The 21,628-nt window shown below is 47.3% G+C and overlaps 1 protein-coding gene and 1 long non-coding RNA gene across 2 annotated transcripts in view; both read left to right on the forward strand.

The window, feature by feature from the left end:
* The window catches only part of SPRING1 (SREBF pathway regulator in golgi 1), a 95,968-nt gene that overhangs the window by 36,472 nt on the left and 37,868 nt on the right, over nt 1–21,628 (forward strand). The gene's annotated exons all lie outside the window — the stretch shown is intronic.
* On the forward strand, nt 2,629–5,608 carry LOC138925340 (uncharacterized). Its single transcript, XR_011441355.1, has 2 exons — nt 2,629–2,717; nt 3,629–5,608. It is a non-coding gene; the product is annotated as an uncharacterized lncRNA (long non-coding RNA).

Here is a 21,628-nt window from a genome sequence, read left to right on the forward strand (position 1 = left end):
GAACTGAGATTTGGTTTTAGGGCTGTCTGACTCTGAAACTATAATTATTGAATGTTGCTGAGTTCCAGGATTACCTAGGGGAATCTGTTAAAAATGAAGATTCCTGGGCCCTGTCTTGAGCTATTCTGATTCAGAAAGTCTAGAGTAGGACCCAGGGATTTGTATCTCACCAAGCACCCAACTCTGCTAAAGGTTATCAGAGAACCAGAGCTGGCTTAATATGCTGTAAAGTCTAGGGTTTTGACAACAATCCTATATGACTGTATCTAAGGGAATTGGAGGCAGCTTCCCAAAAAACATTTCAAGATAAGATAAATGGCAGTTTTCCTGGTAAAGGAGAGTTGGGAGAGACTTATGCATGAATCCATAAAGAGTTCATACACAGGAGCGTGTGTGAGGGCCTGCAGTTTGGGCTGTATGGTCGGCTCTGAGCTTCTTAGCAGCCTAAGCAAAGACTGAAATAGGATCAGCCCCAAGATGCATCCAGCTCATGACATAAACCCATACCACCAGAAGCACAACTATTGCGTGCATTTTGGTCTGAAGGCTCCTCGTGGAGAAGACCCCATGCTGTAAAGGAAAATAGTCGCAGATGCCCCTGAGTCAATATGACAGGACCATCCCAGGGCTATGTCTTTAGGGCAAGCCAAGGTGCAATGCGAGCGAACAGTGTGGTAAAAACAGACCTGGAGAAAAGTGTGCTGAACCGTGTCAAGCTTGCTTTTCTGCAGGGGTGTAATGGAGTTCTTCATGTTCTGAAGCAGATCCCCTGGCTGCTTGCTAGATGGCTAGCCTGCCTTAGCCGCTCCTCTCTCTCTCTCTCTCTCTCTCTCTCTCTCTCTCTCTCTCTCTCTCTCTCGCTCGATCCTCTCTGGAGCCTGCAGGTCCCCCTGCCCCGGAGAGAAGAACCCAGCAGGGCCTCTGCTTTAATGACTAGGATGCTTATCTTTAAAGTTTGCAGAGCCCTCGGCCTCCAACCAGTGGCCGGTTTGGCCCGTCTTCCTTCGGCATGCAAGAAAAGCCGCTGTCTGGTTGAGTGAGCCCTGCTATAAATCAAAGTGTCACCACTTAGCCAGTAGAAGTGATTTAATTAATCCGCTGTGTTGTCCCCTGAGCATCACTCCACCTGACTGCTAATCAACTTCCATCAGCAGGAGGAAAATACAGGCCCCCTTTCTCTGCACCACACTGCATGAAATGAAGGAGGAGCGGGGGGGGGGGGGGGGGGAGAAAAAGTTAATTGCAGCAGGGGAGCTCAAACTGTCACAAGAAGAAAGACTCTTGTCTGGCATCTGCCTCTACACACAGTCATCCCGTCTCGGATGAGCTGCAGGAGAGGACCACGTTTTAGTGATATTAATATAGACATTATCTATTGTCCATATCTATTTATCAGAAATAATATCTTGCCTGGAAACCCATGACAGCGGGCATATTGCAAAAAAGGAACTGTTCTTTTATCATCCACGTGGTATTTAGACCTTAAAAAAAAATGCACAAAACCTTCATTGATAATCCAATAAGACTGAGAGTTTATGTGTCTATCTCTTGGGCACAGGAACATTTTTAACAGATGACCACCCCAGTTTCTGTCACATTCAGGTGAAATAAATGCAAGCCATTTCTCTGCGATGTAATTAGACAGATCTCATTAATGCTATAGGTTTTGAAGGTGAAATAAGCTATTGTAATGAGAATTCCAAGGCCAGGATATTTGATAGCTTCTTTAAGAGCCTTAAATGTCCTTGAATCTCTTTATGAATGTTAGCTACCATGGCTCCATTTTACAGATAGGAGAAACTGAGGCGAACAAGGGTCAGGGGAATTTCCAGAAACTTGCAGAGCCAAAATGTGTGTTCGGAACTGGGATCCATCCCTTATTGGGAGAAAAGGGGGTGGCCAAGATTCTGTTTTAAAGCATGGGCTTATCTGGAATTGGATTCTTTTCTGATTACTGAGCACTTATACTGTAAAAAGAAACTTATAGAAAGTCTCTTTAGCAGGATAAAGACCAGAAAATCTTTTCTCTGATCCAAAAAATGACATCTTGCATCAATTATACATAAACTTTGCTTTTCTTCCCCCCCCCCCCAACCCCCCAGCCCCCGCCAGAGGAAGTCCCCACCCCACCCCACCCCACCCCACCCCAAGCAAACGAGTTCCCACCTGGCTTATGTGGGTGAGTTATTCTGTCCTTCAAGATGTGGTGGGGGCAGCATTCGCCTGCCCAGAGCACCGTGTTTCAGCACAGATGTGTTGCGGATCCGAGCCTCCCCTGTACTAAAATTGATGGACGTGTGTTTTAAAGGAAAGACTGCCCTGGAATCTAATTCCACTAACTTCGAGCGCCCAGGACATGCAAGGACTTCCCCCCACACCTCCACAAAGGCCTCTTTATGTGCGTTATGACCGCTGGGCCAGTGCCACCACTAGAATTCTGCATGGGCCACAGGGTGAATGACAGAGTGTCTCTCCGTTATTATTAATGGAAGTCGAAATCCGGGTAAGATGGGTATCTGGGCAGGCTTAAGGGGAGAGAGCTGTCCTGAGCAAGACGCGGAGGTGCGTGTGGTCCGCCAACGCTAGGGGGCAGCACCACCTCCTTCCCCGCTGCTCTAGAGCAGCTTTGCTCTCGCCTGAAGGACTACCGGCCCTTCCTCGGAGAGGAGAGGTGGGGACGACTAAGACCCCGGACTGAAGCTCGCAGGCACCCACAGGTAGATGCAGCCCTGTCCCGGGCTGCTGCTGGGGGTAGTGCAAAAAGGGCAGGGATTGGAGCCCCAGAGAACTGGTGGAATTCTGGCTGTGCTCCTGACTGCGTGTCTGTGAGCGTCCCTCTCCCGACTCAGTTTCCTTATCTGCAAAATGGGAATACCCATCTCCCAGAATGGACATCGGGATGAAATGAGATCATATGTACATATATCCCCCCAGCACAGGACTAGGCACGTAGGAGCTGCTAAATAAATGCAGCTTCCTTCTTGTCCTTCACCGCCCTCTCCTTCCTTTCTTCGCTCCTCCATCTTTCACTCCCTTCTCCAGCCTTATAATCGGTGCTACAAAGTGCTCGATTTGACAGCGGGGACCCAGATCCCAGAGTCATTGCAAAGACCCCAGTCCTGCCATGTGTCCCTCCCTCTGTGGAGGGCTGTGGAGGGTGCCCGCTCGGGGCGCTGGGACCTCTGTCCCCACCCAGTGGGCTGTTACAGACACAGTGACGCACCCTTCCCGCGTGGACAGCTCATTTCAAGGGCTTTCACTGCAGCCATTAAGCCGCACTCCAGGCTGACTTTGGGCGTGGGGGAGACCTTTATTGTTGGTTTGTTTATTTTTATAAACAACTTAGAAACATCTGTTCTGACATTTTCCCGGGGTCGCAGACAGGAAGAGAACAAGGCTGGTATTTCTCAGGTGCTGATGCCTCAGTGCATCTGTAATTGGAAAGCAAAACGGTTCGCCTTGCCTCTCCAATTCTTCATAAACGTTTCACTTGAAAGAGAAGGCAGTGTTATTGTGCCCAGGGCTTACCTGGTATGCAAACAGGTACGCATTACAGGGAAACCACCTATGTGAGAAATGGCGAAGCTTTATGAAACCTATGCCAAAGTTCTGTGTGACTTTCCTTTAGACAAAAGACCAGCCTCTGGGAATCAACTGCAGCCCTCTCCTGCTTCCTTGAATTGGAAGCATATTCTCTTTTTCTCAGCTCATCCCCTTCTGAAGATGGACATGATAAAGCTTGTGCTCACCTAGGGTAGGTGAGCAAGTGTATTTGTTCAAAAAAACATTTACTGAGCGCCTACTCTGCCCTGATCTGCACTGTGACAAATAAGAGACTGCCTGTACCCTTAGGTAACGTAATTATAAAGCAGAGTGGTGAGTGTCACCAGAAACTAGGGAATCAATGCTATGGGAATGGCTCCATGAGAAGTTTGCAGAACAGGAGGAAGAAGATTAGGGGGCAGAAGGAAGAGCCTCTATCAAGACCGAAAGAAGAAACAAAAAAAGTGCTAGAGCCATCCAATAGCATCATTTGATAATTATATGCCGTATTATGTGCTGAACAGGATGCTGACTGCTTTAACTTACATTTCATTGAATCCGCCGACCTCCTGTAAAGAATAGGTGATATGATCCCTGTTTGCCAGATGATACTAGGAGAGACTGAATTGCTTGGCCAGTGTGAAAGCTAACGAGTGGAGAACTGAGATATTCCCCCAGGGCTGTGCCCCACTCCATGCTTTCCCCTAGCGGCATGCTGCTTGGTATGACTCGAGCATAGAAGGATGGAGGTGGAGAGCTGGAGGGGGAGAGACTGCAAAGGACTTTTCATGCTGTGTTAGATGGAGTTTGGACTTTTCCTGTAGGCAGTGGGAAGCCAGCAGAGGTTTTTAAGTGGATATCGATTCCGTGACCGATGGGAGATGGATGGGAGAAATACCCTGTGTCAGACTGCAGCCCGGAACCACGACTGCCCATCAGATTCAGTTCTGCCCACCCAGCTTCCTCACAGGACCAGCTGCTCGGCTGAAAGAACCAGATTATTAGGGAGGACCAGTCTCGCCAGGGAGGTGGACAGGAAGCCTTTTGCTTTTCTTTGTCTTTTTTGGCTTCGATCTACTTTTTTGTTTTTTACTATAAAGCTCACATAGGCATATAAGTTCAAAAAAATGAAATGATGCAAAAAGAAAAATGAAAGTAAAAGTCTCCTCCCAACTCATCCCACTACCCAGATGTAACCACTGTTAACGGTTTCTTGAATGGCTTTCCAGAAATTTCCTATTCACATATGACGATATATATATATATATGTATAACTCTCTTTTTTAACTTTTAATTTTACCTATTTTTGATAGATTAATATATGTACATGGTTCAACATTCAAAAGGGTTTTACAATGAAAAATCTCTCCCGCTGCTGACCGCAGTCTCTCTGTTTTCTCCCAATGTCACCATTTTCTTGTGTTTATGCAAAGATAGTTTATGCATATGCAGACTAATACTTTCGCATGTCATTTCTCTTTGGCTTCAAGTACAACAGCCATGGAGCACACTATGTCCACCGTTTTACTTCCCACTCGTTCGCTGGGTGATGATAATTTTTAGAACTCCAATATTTAGAGAGTGTTTACCAGGTACCACGAACCCTTCTAAATGTTTCCTGTGCATTTAATCCTATGACTGGGCACTGTTGTGGTCCCCATTCATCGAGAGGAAACTGAGACACAGAGAGATTGAATGACATACCTAAGGTCCTTCAGTTAGTAAGTTAACCCTGACCTTGGGCTGGAACTGAAATAAGGCAGGAAAGGCAATGCCAATGCTAGTCAGAGCGAGTCTGATGATGTGAGGGTGTTTGGGTCTTGCTTTTTGGTTTCTTTTGCATATCAGCATACCTTGGAGATCTTTCCAGATCAGCACATATAGACTTCGTAATTCTTTTACATGGCTGATACTTAATTTTAGCTGCTTCATCGTTTGCCTGTTGATGGCTATTTGGGTTATGTGTAATGTCCTCGTACAAATGGTTCTGCTGTTGAAACATCCTGTATGGACATCTTGGAGTGCTTGAGCAAACGTATCTATACAATAAATTCCTAGAAGTGGACTCACTTGTCCCGGGGTATGCATATTTCAAATTTCAGTAGATACTGCTAAATTATACTCCAGACAGCTGTACCAGCTTGCCCTCCCTCAAGAACGTATGGGAGTGCTGGCCCCCCATCCTCACCCATCCTGGGCATCACCAACCTGTTTGATCTTTGCCCTTCAGACACTGAAAAACTGACTCATTTTAATTTGCATGATTATGAGCACATTTTTTCATGTGTTTTTTGGCCATTTATATTTCTTTATGAACTGTGTCCTTTGTACATTTTGTGTTTTGGCTTTGTCTTTCCCGTAGAGATATGTAAGAGCTCTCTGAATACTAAAGAAACGTGTTGCAAATATTTTTCCAGGTTATTGTTTGCATTAGTAATTTTTGTCACCATCTAGAAGATTTTAATTTTTATGTAGTTGCATAGATTAATCTTTTCTTGATGGCTTTTTGGTTTTCTAGTTGCCTTTTCCTCTTCACGATTATATATATTTTCAATGACTAATTTTTTCCTCTCCTTAGTCTTTTTATGGCTTTAATTTTTAAATTGAACGCTAGTCCACTTGGAATTTATTTTGGTGTAAGGAGTGGCATAGGGGTCCAACTGATCTCTATCAAATCTCAGCTGGATAATTTTTTTTGCAGAAATTGATAAGCTGATCCTAAAATGCACATGGAAATGCTAGGACCCAGATAGCTGAAACAATCTTGCAAAAGAAGAGCAAAGTTAGAGGACTCCTGATTTCGAAACTTACCAGAAAGCTACAGTAATCAACAGTGTGGTACTGGCATAAGGATACACATATGGATCAATGCAATAGAGTGGAGGGTCCAGAAGTAAACCCTTAAATTTATGTCAATTGATTTTTGACAAGAGTGCCAAAACAATTTAATTGGGTAAAAAAGTCTTTTCAACAAATGGCGCTGGGACAACGGGAAAGCTACATGCGAAAAAATGAATTTGGGCTCCCATCTCACACCATACATAAAAATTAACTCAGAATGGATCAAAGACCTAAATGTAAGAGCTAAAACCATAAAAATACTTAGAAGAAAATATAAAAGTAAATCTTTGTGACCTTGAATTAGGCAATGGTTTCTTAGATATGACACTAAAAGCACAAATGACAAAACAAAAAACAAATTGGACTTCATCAAAATAAAAAACCTTTGTGTTGCAAGTGATACCATCAAGAAAGTGGAAGACAACACATGGAATGGGAGGAAATACTTGTGAGTCATATATATGATAAGGGATTTGTATCCAGAACGTATAAAAAAATGTTTACAACCCACTAATCAAAAGACAACCCAATTTAAAAATTAGCAAAATATTTGAGTAGATGTTTTCCAAAGAAGATATGCAAATGGCCAATACGTATATGAAAAGATGCTCAACATATTAACCATTAGGGAAATGCAAATGAAATCCACAATGGGAACACACCCACTGGGATGGCTATAATAAAGGTAGACAGTAACAAGTGTTGATGAGGATGTGGGGAAATTGGAACACTCCTACATTGCTGGTGTTAATGTAAAACGATAAGGCAGCCATTGTGGAAAAGTCTAGCATTTCCTCAAAAAGTTAAACATAGAGTTACCACATAACTCAGCAGGCCAGGTCCTTCTTCCTAGCCTGTCTTAGTCTGGAAGCTGTGCTGCAACCTGTCCACCCTGGGGGACCGGCTGGTATTTGAAATAGAGTGGCTAAGCTTTCAGCATCACAGCAACACGCAGCCACCACAGTATGACAACTGGCAGACGGATGGTGTGGTTCCCTGACTGGGAAATGAATCTGGGCCACGGTGCTGAGAACACCAAATCTTAACCACGAGACCGTCAGGGCTGGCTCCAGCAATTCTACTCCTGGGTATATTTCAGAGTGATTGTAACATCTGTCCACACAAAAATGTATACAAAAATGTTCACAGCAGCACTATTCACAATAGCCAAAAAGTGGAAATAATCCAAGTGTCCATCAAGTGATGAGTGGATAAATAAAATGTGGCATATCCATACAAAGGAATAATATTTGGCAATGAAGATGATTGGTGTGGTACTGATAAGAGCTACAACATGGGTGAACCGTGAAAACATTATGCCACGTGAAAGCAGCCAGTCCCAAAGACCCATCGTATAATTCTATTTATATGAAATATAAAGAACAAGCAAAGCCATAGAGACAGACAGGAGATTAGTGGTTTCCAGGGGACAAAGGGAAGGGGAACTTGGACTAACTGCTATTGGTACCGAGTTTCTTTTAGGGAAGACAAAAATATTCTATAATTAGATTGTGGTGATGGTTGCACAACGCTATGAATATACCAAAAACCATTGAATTGTATGGTATGTGAATGATATCTCAAAAAGCTGTTTAAAGAAAAAGATTATATGGTTCATTGGTGATCTTTGCCACATACAGAGACAGTTATCAGTCATCATCATCCTTGAATACATAGGACAGTGACATAATTACTGATAATTATGACCTATTAAATGCATTAGCAGTTGGTAGCCACAGGCAAAAATAACCACAGTTCGGATGCTGGATTACTATATCTCTATTATATTGTTTACGAATATGGTATTCCAGATCTGTATCCAGCGCTGTAAACTGTCGTGTTAATTTTAGGTCTGCGAGGACGGGAATTTTAGGAATGCTGGTGCCTCTTCCCATAATCTGCCTAGTTCTGGCCAAGGGAAGCCCCGGCCGCTGTGCCACCGAGTCAGATGTGAACCCAAAGGATCTTGGCACGCAGCCACGCGTCCATCCTGTTTGCTACCAGTTGGGGGTTTTGTGTATGTGTGTGGTGAAGTTTTCTTTCCGGCTGTCAGTTAGGCTGCCCCTTTATACTCTCCTCACCCTCCAACCCCATGCCTCCCAGGACGCTGCCACCCCAGTGACGAGCGGGAACCGAAAGTCCCCGCCAGCTTTGCGGAGTGAAAATGAATGAGGGCAGCCAGGTGGCAAGAGCAAGTCCCACCTCCGGCGCCAGCCTCGTCTGCTTTCCGGTCCTGGTCTCCAGTTCTCCTCTCTAACCAGCTCCACCCACTCTCCAGCCTCGGAGAGCGCACGTGGTGGTGCAGAAAGTCCGGGGAGAAAGGCACGGCTCTCCAATCCTCCTGCTGCCTCCCTCCCAGAGCGGAAAGTCAAGGTCCTTCTCAGGCGCTGTGCCCAGAGCACCCTGCCCAGGGCTTCCCACTGTGCTCGGCCGGTTCTCCGAGTCTACACATTTGTTCTGTGCCTCCCCCACCCCCCACCCCACTCCGAACCCTGGGCCCAGTGCCCCTGCCTGTTGCTTACTGCTTCCTGGGTCGTTCCCTCCGCACTGTCGCCATGCACGCTTCCTGCCCAAAGAGGACAGGACCTTTCAATGAAAGTCCCTCTTCTCTCCGGGGCCCTTGAGCATTAATGGCCTCTGGAAGCAGATACCGTCTGACTTCCGGAGCTTCAAGTGCTTGACCTGCACATAATTACAGAGTGACCTACCAGACAAGGAAATGTTTGTTTACGCTCCCTCGCTGCCGGCCTCCCCCTGCTCCCCGAGGGGAGAAGTTTGGCACCGTCCATTCCCCCAGGTCCATTGTGAGTCTTTCCTCTTGGTTTCCGTCCTGCCCGCTCCCCTCGGACCTGCAGGGGAGGCCAGCGGTTAAAAGTAGACTGAGTGAATGTTCTTTTTAAAAGCAGGATAACTTGTGCCAGTGGCTTGGCCCTGCTTACTCACGCCTGCAGTAATATTTATTGAGCACCTACTACGAGCCATCCTCCGTGTTAGATGGGAGGGTGCTTGCAGAGTAAGTCTGGCGTGGTCGCTGCTCTCATCGAGCCTGCAGTTTAGGGGATAGATGTCAAATGACAACTGTGAATAGCGCTTATCGTCACTTTATTCTTCTTCTGATTTTAAAAGGAATTAAAAATGTTTTCCATGGGCCCCTAAAGGTATTGTGGGCCCTGGGCATTGTGCCTGCTGTGTCTCCTGGAGACATCAGCCCTGGAAAGGGCTGCCTGAGGAAGAGACAACTGAGTTGAAATCTGAAGAATAAACTGGAGGCAATTCAGTGAATCAGGTGTGAAGTGGGGTCTAGGCAATGGTAACAGCATCTGCAAAGGCCCTGTGGTAGGGGGAACTAAGAGTTAAGGAGCCTCAGTGAGGTGTAATTCAGAGAATAAGGGATGCATGGATGAAGTAAAGCTGGAGAGAAAGCAAGACCACATGGGCCATGAAAATCATTGTGACCTTTATCCTGGAGCAGTGGGAAATCATCAACACATTTTTAAAAGGGATATTTAATGACTTCTGAAGATATCAGTAGGAAAACTGCCAGAAGACCAGAATGTCCCCACATTTCCCCCATCAAATGTGATTGACAGAATGAGAACAAGTTTGGAATTGACCAGGCATCAGTGATACCCACGTTAAGAACAAATTGAGACATGGCTGCTGGTCTGTGGTTGGTGGAGAAGAAAAGACAATATTTGCCTCCAAAGTTCATTATGCCCCCCTCCTAGATGAAGAAATAGATTCTGAGACAGAGTCTGCATGTCGCTGTGTGGGGTGCTCTTGGGAACCTCCCCCATCAGGAAGGCTGGGGTAGAGGCAGGAGCTATGGCAGGCGGTCCCCGGGGCTCCCTGGACCTGGGATGTTCTCTCAGAAACATCACAAGGCAGGCCAGGGAGCCGGGCCTTTGCACCTCCTTGACAAGGGTCGCTGCAGGGAGGGTGAGCAGCTCTCTTTGAGAGCAGTTCCCGTGGAGGACCTCAACTCCAGCCGCCAACCCCGCAGGCCACTGGGGAATGCATTTTTTTTCTACGAAAGGCCATATAGTAAATATTTTCAGCTTTGGGGACCATACGGTCTCCGTTGCGACTGCTCCACTCCACCATTGAGGCGCACAAGCAGCCGCAGATGATATGTAATGAGTTGGCATGGCTGCTGGCCAGTAAAACTATTTATGGACACAGGAATTTAAATTTCATATCATTTTCATGTGTCACAAAATATTCTTCTTCTTTTGATTTTTTTTTCCCCCAAACAATTTAAAAATGTAAAAACTATTCTTAGCTTGCAGGTATTGGCCGAGTTTAGCCCTCGGGCTGTAGTCTGACAACCCCTGGCCTTGAAGGATTCAGGAGGTACAGAAATTGGAACCTTTGGTCTTCGACTTGTCAGCCGTTGGCTAGTTGATGAGGAACGTTTTCCTTCTACCGTCAGCTTCCTTGTCACGAAGGTGGGAATCATTTGAAAAACCAAGCTCCCGTCTGGGTTGAGTGGGGTTGGGAGGCGCAGGTTCTGTTAAAGCCATCATGAATCACATTTCAGAATATTAAGTATCATGGATGCCTTTCGCCATCAGTACCATCCCTCAGGCCGCAGCCAGGCACGGGTCTAAAGATGAGCATGTCTGATAAGGAACCTGGCGACATCCTGAAAATGCCCCAGGGGGAGATGGAGTCAGGGTTGGGTCAGGATCTTTGGGAGTTTTCCCCAGTGTGGAAGTCGTTTGGCATCCAAACCAATCATTTCCTTTCCTGTTTTTCTTTATGGAAGGATCAGCAGCCCCCTCTCCCCTCCTCCCCACCTCCCCTGCCTTCGCTTCTTTCCTTTCTTCTTGTGCGTATAGGAAGCAACCATGCCCAGTTCTCTCTTGCAACGTGTCCTAATGCTAGGTTGCATTTCACCTGACTGGGTTTCCAGAGCCGCCTGGAAGAAGTCTTCTAGTGCTTGCAAATGAAAGGACACACTCTCTAGCCATCCTCCATCTCCTCAGCCCTGTCACAAATGCAAATAATAATTGCACAGCTCAGACTGCTGAAAGGGGACGTCTGTCTGGGTTTGTGACCCTAAGAGCCACCAATCCAGTACGAAACTAATAACACATCAGCCTTGAATTTCACCCCTGACTCTGACCTCTCTACAATGTGAGTCCCCCATCTGCGCTCATGGCTCACATCAGTGTTGGCGGCTGTTTAGTTTGAGGGGTGAGGAAGTGAGTGGGAGAGGGGCAGAAGGCCGTGTTAGAGGGCCACAGCTCCCAGAGCGCGTTGCGGAGGTCCTCGATCCTTCTGAACGTCTGCGTACACACCTGACTCTTGGTGCCGGTTCGTCCTTCTGGCACAAGGCAACTTGGCGACGGCTACTGCATCTCATAATTGATGTCCTGTTTAGCTTGTTTACTCCCAGCCCACCCTTGTTCTTGTTCTGTTCCATTTCCTTCCTCTGTTACACTGGAATTATGCCAGTTATCTTGGGAGAAAAAAGGTGCAGCGTTTTAATCTGTCACTCAGTGGGCCCCAAAGGCAGCACGCCTGGTGACAGTGGCTCAGAAGGAGCTGGCCAGTCTTTTCTGTTCCCTTTCTGCATTCTATGTGCCTGGTTCCTGTACCATTTTCATTTTGGTACCTTCAATTCTGGGATGTATTTGCTTCCGACAAAGTTGACTCGCCTTGTTGAGAAGATGGTAGACAGTTGGTGGATCATTTAGATATAAACTCCGGCAGGCTCAGGACCGTGTCTTGAGTTTATTTCCTCTGGATTCCTGCAGGGCCTGGGAGCATCCTAGGGTCTCATATTGGTTGATTGGACAAATCCAGTAATTCCACTGGTGAAATATTTCTTGGATTCCACCCTCCCTCTGCTGCCCTTGTCACCTGTTTCTTGGGCCTTTATAATTATTTCTTATTCCACCTTCTCATCCATTCCCTGGACTTCTCAAATATCTGAGCCTATAGCTTCCACTTTTTGACTTAAGTCAGTTTAGCAGGGCTTCTGACATCGGAGCAGGGGTCCCCGATATTCAGATTTTCCTGGACTGTGTGAAGGTTAGGATGGCAGCCCATTCCTCATCCATCTTCATATCTTCAGCTTCTTTCACAAGTTCTGGCTCTTAATGCACATTTCACAATGTGTGCTGAGTGAACAAATGGAGGAATGGATGAAAAGGAGGAACTTCTGTACCTGTGCGCCTCTGCCTGCCTCCACCTCTCTCCAATACCAGCCAGGACGAATTCTTTTTATGCCAAGCACAGTTCTTCAAGGTCAGCATTTACTGCAAAATCCTCCTCAAAGGAGGGATCCAGAAGGGTCTCAACATCAAATGAGTGTAGGAATGCTACCTACAGTGGTGCCCCCTTATCCACAGTTTTGCTTTCTGTGGTTTCAGTTACCCACGGTCAACTGCAGTCTGAAAATATTAAATGGAAAATTCCAGAAATAAACAATTCATAAGTTTTAAATTGCGTGCCATTCTAAGTAGTGTGATGAAATCTCATGCCACCCCCTCCGTCCCACCTGGGGTGTGCATGATCCCTTTGTCCAGTGTATCCATGCTGTATACACTACCGACCTGGTGGTCACAGAGTAGCCGTGTCAGTAATCAGATTGACTATTGTGATGTTGCAGTACTTGCCTTCAAGCCATCCTTATTTTACTTAATAATGGCCCCAAAGTGCAAGAGTAGTGATGCTGGCAATTTGGATACGCCAAAGAGGAGCCATAAAGTAATTCCGTAAAGTGAAAAGGTGGAAGTTCTCGACCTAATAAGGAAGGGAAAAAATTGTATGTTGAGGTTGCTAAGATTACAGTAACTTTTGTTACAGTATATTGTTATAATTGTTCTATTTTATTATTAATTATTCTTGTTAATCTCTTACTATGCCTAATTTATAAATTAGACTTTATCATAGGTATGTATGTCTAGGAAAAAACACAGTATATATAGGGTTTGGTACTATCCTCAGCTTCAGGCATCCGCTGGGGGTCTTGGAACGTATCCCCCATGGTTAAGGGGGGACCACTGTATTGTCTCCACATTTCAAGAGTGACCGTGCACTTTGGCATTTGAAGACTCTGAGATACCCCACATTTAAAAACTTCTTTAGTTCTCTTTAATTCCCGAATTTCTCAAACTCATTTGACCTTGTTTCTCAGAGCATCTCCCAGCGCTAGTCTTCCAGGACTTAGAGCTTAATATGCACACCTTGTATCCTTATTTATAAACTATAATGACATGGTGCCTGGTGCCTCAATAGAATGATCCCAGCCCCTGTATGTCTAGTTAGGTCATCTCCAAGAATAAAAGGTCAGTCCACAAAAACCTGCCTTGGTCAGGTGGGCATGCACAGAATTGGGTATGTCTTCGAGATCCTGACGGCATTTCCTTGGATATATACCCAGAAGTGGGACTGCTGGATCATATGGTCATTTTATTTTTAATTCTTTGAGGAACCTCCCTACTGCTTTCCATAATGACTGCATTATTTTACTTTCCCACCAACAGCGCACAAGGGTTCCAGCCCCTCCGCATCCTGGCCAATACTTGCTATTTTCTGATCTTTTGATAGTATGTGGATGGATGTGAGGTGATATCTCGTTGTGGTCTTGATTTGCATTTCTCTTGTGATTAGCGATGTCGAGCATCTTTTCATGTGCTTGTTGGCCATTTGTATATCTTCTTTGGAGAACTGTCTATTCAAGTCTTTTGCCCATTTTGTACCTGGGTTATTTGTTTTCTGTGGTTGTTGAGTTGTAGGAGTTCCTTCGATATTCTAGGCATTGACCCCTATCAGTATATGATTTGCAAATACTTTCTCCCACTCTGTAGGTTGCTTTTTCACTCTGTTTATTATTTCCCTTGATGTGCAGAAGTTTTTAAGTTTGATGTGGTCCCATTTGTCTATGATTGCTCTTGTTGCCTGTGCTTTTGGTGTCACAGCCATGAAATCATTGTCAAACCCAGTGTCCCAAAGCTTTCCCCCTGTGTTTTCTTCTAGGAGTTTTATAGTTTTAGGGCTTACATTTAAGTCTGTAACCTAATTTGAGTTAATTTTTGTGTATGGTGTAAGGTGAGGGTCCAACTTCCTTCTTTTGCATGTGGATATCCGGTTTTCCCAGCACTGTTTGTTGAAGACACTGTCCTTTCCTCACTGTGTAGGTAATTACCGATTTTTAAACCAAAGCTCAAATGCACAAGGCTAACAGCAGTAGTGTGGACGAGGGGATCCATTAGCATTACTTGGGCCCTGGGGACATCTTTCAGCTAACTCCCCTCCCCGGATCTGGTTTGTCTGTGGGAAACATGGGGACTGGCCAGGGGAATGTTGAAAAAGCTCCTAGGTGATCCTCTACACGCCCTTTTCTTCCAGTTAAGAACCTGGAACCAACGGAGGAAAGAAATCATTCAGTTGGTTGAATGGTCACTGTGCAGTGTAGACTTGCCCAGAGGCATCTGCTTTGCAAATGTAGACCTTGTTCCTCTTGGGTTTTCTCAAAGCAAGGCAGACCTGTGAGCTATCCAGGGCCTTGCAGCTCTGGCTGCCCGGGTACCGATGAGAAAGTGCCGGCTGCCCCATACCTGGACAGGCCGGGAAGCGTCCTGAACATCCGCCTGCAGTCTGCATGCCCATTTGAAGGGCCTTCTGGGGGCAGAGGGGAGGAGGAGCAGCTGGAGGGAGGGGGAGGATGGAAAGACAGACAGCTCATCCACGTGCAAGGCAGCAAACGCAGAGGTTTGCAGCAGCAGATGGCAGACTACAGCAGAGCCCCCCACAGTCCCCTTGGTTTTGCAAGGGGAAGTGAGAGGGAAGGGGAGGCCGGCCAGGAGCCACAGCCTCCAGCAGCAGTCTGTGCCTCTGTGTATGTAGTATGCACTTCTGCTCCTCCCCTCCCAAGTATTGATCCAAGACCTAGAAAATATAGGCATCTTGGAGAGCCAAGTCTAACTGCAGGCTCACTAGTGCTCCTAAACAATTATTGCCCAGGGGCTGTGCTGCTGCATTTCTTCTTCGTCTTCTTCTTCTTCCTTTTTTTTTTTTTTGCTGAAGAAGATTGGCCCTGAGCTAACATCTGTTGGTAATCTTCCTCTTTTTCTTTCTCTCTCCCTAAAGCCCCAGTACACAGTTGTATATCCTAGTTATAAGTCCTTCTAGTTCTTCTATGTGGGATGCCACCACAGCATGGCTTGATGAGTGATGTGTAGGTCCACACCCAGGATCCAAACCCTCAAATTGTGGGGCCACTGAAGTGAAACACGCGAACTTAACCACTACACCACTCGTCGGCCCCCACCTGCTGCATTTCTGAATGCCCACCCAAGAGGCCCACCAAGCTTCCACACTGGCCACTAAGTGGATGAGTGAGTGGCCCAGGCATGCAGCTTTTCCTGCTGGAGAAGACTGTTCACAGGTTGCTCGGCCCTTTGGAACCCCAAACCAAGGCCCCTTCAGATCAGGTGGAGGAAGAAAGAGGCCCAGAAATGAAGCCTGAGCATCCTGGGTACAGCTATCCCTTACTCTCAGTGAAGGTATTATTCCCTAGCAGGCAAACCAGCAGTGGGTGGGGGGTCGGTCGAGGGGGTGGGAGGTGCATAGCGAGGAGGGAGAGACAGCAGGCACCACCACTCCTGTGTGTTCATGGCTGAGCATCGCTTCCGCATCAGCATCTCTACTGTACTTCAGAATCCTCCTCAACCCAGCTCTTTAGGAAACTACCACCAGCCTGTTGCGGCTGGCCCTGGAGAGGGAGGGGGAGAGCTGCCTTGTAGGCTGCTGGTCCTGCTCTGCCTCAGTGGCCTCTGTGCCTCTGGAGGAGTCCCTCCCCCCTTGGGATCTTAGCTGTCCCAGCTGCAAAAAGCAGAGAAGCCACACCACTCTGAGCGTTAGTTCTCTTCCTCTCGGGCGGAACTCTGAAGAGGCCGATGAGAAGCTGCAGGGCTGCGCCGTGGCTGGAACAGAGGCCCAGAAGTCGCTGCTCCCGAGGTCTTTCCCAGCCTTCCTGTGGAACCTGGGAAATCGTCTCCACTGAACTGAAAGGGAGGGTGCAGGGCGGGTGTGTGTGCGTCCGACATCACGAGTGACTGGGGAACGCGGCAGTGACGACAGCAGCCCACCCTCGGAAGGCTTTTCTGGGCCAGACTGATGTGGGCGCCCTGCACGTGTGAGTTCACTCAACCTCCCAAGCGCCCCGTCACGTCACCACCGGAATCCTTCCTGTTCAACACACGACGAGACTGACTCTCAGCCGGGTTGAGCAACTCGTGCACACAGCTGCCACTCCTCCTCCTCCTACTAGAGGGCCAGGATCAGATTGCAGCCAAGCTGGGTTCAAAGTGCATGCTTCTAATCTCTGTACTCTGCTACAGAACAAACAAACAAACCGTCGTTCACCCACCAGACTGACAAATAGCGGGGTTGATACAGTCGGGCACCGGCGAGGCTGTGGCGAGGGCTCTGCTCCCAATGACCTCCGGGAAGGCCTGGAGGGCTAGCATTGGGGCTGGAAGGCGGGGGCACTTCACCTGCGCTGTGTCGATTTTGTAATGCAGAAATAGCTGTGCATTACGTGGACTCATCACTCGTTAAAGAGAGAAGTGAAGAGGGTCGGGGAAGAGAACCGAAGATAAAGAGAGATGGAGGGTTCTCGGAATCCAGAACGGCCTTTGAACATGACCTCTTGGCTGCAGACACTCTGCCGGCCTCAAGCCTTGGAGAAGCTGATGCTTTTTTCCAACACCCATTCATTTACTGAAGACCTTTATGTTCCAGGCGCTGTGTCGGGCTCTTTGCTCTTTCCGTGCACACCCAGGGTGTGTCCTACCAGGACTGCTCCACTTCTGTCCCCAGACTAGGTGCCTCTGTGGCAGTGAGGTCATGGCCACATCCAGGGAGGAGCCGATGTGTGATGGGCTGTTCCCCCAGAGCAGCTGCTGCAACAACATTTACTTTGTACAACGGCCAAGAGAGAGTGCGAGGGAGCGAGCGCGAGCGAGCACGCACGAGCCTTCCCCATTCCAAAATGTTTCTGACAAAATCTGGCACTCCTGGTTCTAATCAAAATACTGAACTTTGGAACAAATTAACATTCCACAGCACTCGCAGAGAAGGAGAATTCAGCCGAGACAACTTCAGTTCACAACCACAACAGAAATAGCTTCTCCCGGGGAAGACACAGTCTGCTAACAAGGTCACTTCTGTTTGGCTTGCCTTGCCATCTGGCTGAGTGGCACCAGGGGCTGGATTTGGTACCCGCTTATTCTGCCGAGAGTGGATGGGTGCCGGGTGGCACTGCAGAAGGCTCCTCAGCCTCCTGGCAGAGGGTGCCAGCACAAAGTTACCTTCAGACAGTCCCCAGAAGCAGGCGGGCAGATGGAGCCCCCGTTTCACCCAGCCCGACTCTACTCTGAGCTCCGAGTGTGCAGAAGGTGTGACACCAGCAGACAGCAACAAGCAGGTGGGAATCAGAGAGGAGTGAAAAACACGACAGGATGGAAAAGCTATCTTCGTCTTGAAAAACATTCCAGAACTCGACGTAATGCTTGCTGCGGAGAGTTGGGAGTCTGAGTTCCAGAAGGCGAACAAAGAAGCATGATTTGAGTTTTGGTTTTTTCTTTTTTTTTCTCTTCCTTTCTACTTCCACGATTCAGCCTCTTGCAGTGATTGATTGGGGATGTTCAATAACCTACTTGGCCTCAGTTTCCTCATCCGTAGGATGGGAGCTGCATGCCATGATTAGGAGGGTGAAAAGAGATAGTGAATGTAATTGTCTAGGGGCCCCGGCCGGGTTCTCAGGGGATGCTTGTGCCCTCTGACCTCTGTAGCTGGGAGGGGCTCTCGTGTGGACCATCTAGTGAGACCCCTCCATGGCCCTATGCAGAACTTGCACATGATGCAAATGGTCTGCCCAGAGTTACTTTGTTTGTTAGGTGTCGCACTGGGATTTGAGCACAAATGTGTTATTACAAAGATGCTGCTGCTTCTAGACCACCAGCAATTTTCCGTCTTTTGAAACAGGATGAAAGACCATGAATATACACAAGGGGTTCATGACCTCCTGAAGCCAGGCTTCCGTAGGAGGAGTCCTAGGAGGGGTCCAGGGGTCCCAGTTCGTTATCACAGTGTACCTGCTGGGAAAACAAACAAATGAGGCTTTTAGTAAAATGGAGAAGGAATCCTTAAAATGACCCAGAACCCCCCCACCCCGAAACCAAGGAAAATAAGTTCTTTAGAGCATCTCCTTCAGGAATTTTTTTTCCCCCCAAAAAAGATACATAGACTTTGATTTCCAGGTGAGTTGAATCTGGTCTCCGAGGGGTGGGAGGTGGGGTGAAGGTGGTCAAGGGCCCTGGGACTTCACAGTGGTATTACTGCTGCCCCTGGGGAGTGGGGTGAGCAAGGGAGCCCAGGGCCCCACTTTTGTAGATGGTCCCAGAAGCAGAACTGAGCTATGACAGCTGGCATAGGATTTAAAAGGTTGGGAAGAGCCCTGGGGCCATTTGCAAGTGTTAATTGGTATTGAGACTGAGCCCCTCTCTGCTGCTGGTACAGGAGGGGCTTCCCCCCCAAGTCACACGGGGAAGCCTTTGCGCTGGCCCCCAGGGAACATCAGGGCAGGCCACTGCTCCCTTCTGGCCTAAGCCCTCTTCATCCACTCACTTTTCTTAGCCTACCTCTTCCCGCCAGCCTGGTAGCCTCCCAGATCTTAGACTTTGTTTACTCTGAGGTCCTGCTGGAATCACCTGCTTTGTCGTGTTCAAGCTACAAATCCTTATTGAGTATTAATTACATGCCATGCAGTATGCTCTTCTCATGGCAGACGGCAAGGAAGAAAAAGGACAGGCTCCTGCCCTCAGAGGGCTTCAGTTTAGGAGGGAGCCAGACATTGAACTCAAAGATGGGACAAGGTGGAACTGGGACAGAGACTGATGTTCCAGGTGGAGAAACACAGGCCATCAGAACATCTTGAAACAGGAAAGAACACTGGTGGCTCCAGAATTTTCTCTCTCAAAGACACACATTGATAACTTGTCTTGAAGCTTCCATGACTTTGAGGAAATGAGAATTGTCTAAATCAAAGAATGCACGCAGGAGGAGCTGATGGAGATGGGTGGCTAAACCCTATACCGGGGCCCCCCTGGACCCCGCCATTGGGAAAGGCCTGGGTGCCTTCAAAGGAAAGGAGGCAGCCTTGTGCCCTTGGATCATGGGCCAGGGGAGAGCAAGCAGCTCACGATGACAGGAGGCGCTGGAGCCCCCAGCAGGAGAGCAGACTTTCTGAAGCGGGATTTGTGGGTCTCCTGCATCAGGATTATCTCAGGGGCTTGCTGAAAATGCAGGTGCTGTGGTCCATCTCAGACTTCCAGGATGGGCATCTTTGGACAAGGAGCCTGGAATCTGCTGTATGAGCAAGTGCCCTAGGGGATTACTTTATGCCTGGGGTTTCCGTATCTGCATTAAGGCTTTCTGGATTTTATCCTAAATGCAAAGGGAGGCCCTTGATGGGTTTGGAGAAGAGAAATGATGCAGTCCATTTTAAGGACATTGTTCTGCCCTTGGATTGTCCACGTCTTGGGCCTTAGTTGTCCATTACTCCTTTAGCATCTCACACAGTCGCCCACTGTCAGCACAGCAGCTGGTTGTCCACAGATTTGTCCTCCCCAAAAGTGTAGGGCGAACCATCATCCCACCTGTCCAGGATGGTTTAGATGGCATTAGGCCTGAGGATGGGGTGAACCACACAGTGATTCTCATGGTTCAGTCCGGCCCTAAGAGTCTGTGACATGAATGAGACTTTCACCTCCTAATAGGTCAGATTCCTCACACTGGGTCACCTGGACCCCGTGCAGATGGGCAAGGAGGAGCCGAGTGTCTCAACTTTTCCCAATCAGAGGCTGTGCTAAGTGGCTCTGGATTCAGGCTGGTGCTTAACCAAACTGGCCTCCATCTTTCAAGTAAATGACAAATTTTTCACTCTCTCTGCGTTTTCAAAGAGATGCTGACAGAGAGAGAACGTTGCGAATCCCAATCAGAGTTCCCTGCCGCAGAGCACACGAGATGAGAATTGATCTCAAACCTTTTACTGTCATCATTTACTGATAGCTGGAAAGACACGAGCATAAGTCAGCAGAGAAAAACTCTGAATCCCGGTCTCTAGCTGCATGTCAACGAAACGCTAGGATATTGTCACCCGCTGAGACGGAGAGCAGAATCAAACCACCACCCAGCCGAGCCTCCTTAGGCTTCAAAAACATCAAGGACATCTTGGGGCCAGCCCGGTGGCACAGTGGTTGGATTCGCACACTCTGCTTTAGCAGCCCTGGTTCATGGGTTTGGATCCTGGACACTAACCTACACGCCGCTCTTCAGGCCATGCTGGGGCAGCATCCCACGTACAAAAAATAGAGGAAGATTGGCACAGATGTTAGCTCAGGGGCAATCTTCCTCAAGCAAAAAAAAAAAAAAAAAAAAATCTAGGACATCTTTGCCTCTGTCTTCATTGTTCTTTTAATCAACTTCATTGAGGTATAATTTACATGCAATGAACAGCACCCATTTTAAGTGTACAGGTCGGTGTTCTCACAGATGTATACACCCAGGTAACCATCACCTCAATCAAAGTACAGAATATTTCTATCACCACCCCAAAATTCCTTCCAGCCTCTTTAAACTCAGTCTCCATTTCACCTCTGGCCTCAAGCAACCACTGATGTGCTTTCTGTCACTCTAGTTTTACAATTTTTATAATTTCATAGGATGGAATCAGACGGTATGGACACTTGTATCTTGCTTCTTTTATTGGTTTTTGAAGATCAGTCACATTATTGCATACATCAGTTACTGCTGAGTAGCATTCCATAGTTTGTTTATCCATTCACCCGTTGATGGACGTTTGGGCTGTTTCCCAGTTTTTGGATATTATAAATAAACCTGTTATAAACATCTGTGTACAAGTCTTTGTGTGGACATATGTTTTCATTTCTCTTGGGTAAATATCTAAGAGTAGCTGGGTTATATGGTAGGTATATATTTACTTTTTAAGAAACCACCAGGCCGTTTTCCAAAGTTGATGTACCATTTTTGCATCCCCACCAGCAATGTATGAGTTCGAGTTGCTCCACAACCTAGCCAACACTTGGTATTGTCAGTCTTTTTAATTTTAGCCATTCTAATGAGTGTGTGGTGGTATCTCATTATGGTTATTATTTGCATTTCCCTCATGACTAGTGTTGAGCACTTTGCCACGTGTTTATTGGTC

The sequence above is a fragment of the Equus caballus genome, chromosome 8 (assembly GCF_041296265.1).
Source record: "Equus caballus isolate H_3958 breed thoroughbred chromosome 8, TB-T2T, whole genome shotgun sequence".
NCBI lineage: Eukaryota > Metazoa > Chordata > Mammalia > Perissodactyla > Equidae > Equus > Equus caballus.